We start from the raw sequence: 952 nt of genomic DNA on the forward strand, positions 1-952 counted from the left end.
TCCTAACAAAGAGATCAAGCCAGGGTCCACTCTTATTTCTCTATAAAGAGAAGGTTTTAAAATGACACTACATGATATTATACAGATGACAGGCCAAATGTAACATGGCACCCAGCAATAAAGGGGAAAAAATTACCTATTTGCCAAGGTCCTCCACATGGTCTGTGACAACACTCTTAGAAATCTTGTTTCTTTCCAACTACCAGACTTGATCTACAGTACATAAGAAAGTGTCGGGGTCCCTCCCCCCCTGCCATGTGGTCCTGGGAGAGGGGCCCTGGGGGGGAGGCACGGGGTTTACCTATCCCCTGGTCAGCCTCGTTCCCCATTGGTTGTTTTGTGTTCCCCTGCACGGGCAAGGACCCTCGGGTCCCGTGATTGCCTCAGTTCCTCAGCAGAGCCCCGGCCATGTGGAGCTTCGACTATGCGGCTGGAGAAATAAACATCTCTGAAACATCTATCAAGAATCAGTCCATATATATTTCTTTTCCATGCGCCTCCTTGTTTGATACGTCGTGTTACAGAATCCCCACTGTAACAAATGGTGGGAAATTGTGAGCAGAACGATCCCCGATCCCTAAGCGACTGATCTGTGAGTAGAAACTTCGGATTCCTCTTCTTGTTTTTGTTTTGCTATTCCATATCTAAACTATGGAGGAACTGTGGAAAGACTCTTGGCTCTCAGAGCTGCATATGGACATTTATCTTAAAAAGATTCTTGAGCAATGATTTGTAAGTTTTAGCTTAATTCAAGCTCAAAAGGAACTGAAACATTTCCTGGCATGGTTGTTTAAGAACTTTTTCTATGTTTCTTGGGATTTAATTCTTACCAAGGGCTTTTGGAAGACCATTTGGACACAGTTAATTTTTGAGTCAAAATATATGCCAATGGAAGAATATTTTCGTGAATATTATTTAATTACCGAGACTGTTGAGCAATGTCAGCTGTGTC

General features: G+C 43.2%; 1 long non-coding RNA gene across 1 annotated transcript in view; it reads left to right on the forward strand.

Moving 5' to 3' along the window:
• Positions 1 to 305: 305 nt before the first annotated feature.
• The window catches only part of LOC108446982, a 1,927-nt gene continuing 1,280 nt past the window's right edge, over positions 306 to 952 (forward strand). Inside the window, exon 1 of the long non-coding RNA XR_001862327.1 lies at positions 306 to 369. This is a non-coding gene — a long non-coding RNA (uncharacterized LOC108446982). The remainder of the gene's footprint in view (positions 370 to 952) is intronic.

Source organism: Corvus brachyrhynchos, unplaced genomic scaffold, assembly GCF_000691975.1.
Source record: "Corvus brachyrhynchos isolate BGI_N302 unplaced genomic scaffold, ASM69197v1 scaffold22, whole genome shotgun sequence".
Taxonomy (NCBI): Eukaryota; Metazoa; Chordata; class Aves; order Passeriformes; family Corvidae; genus Corvus; species Corvus brachyrhynchos.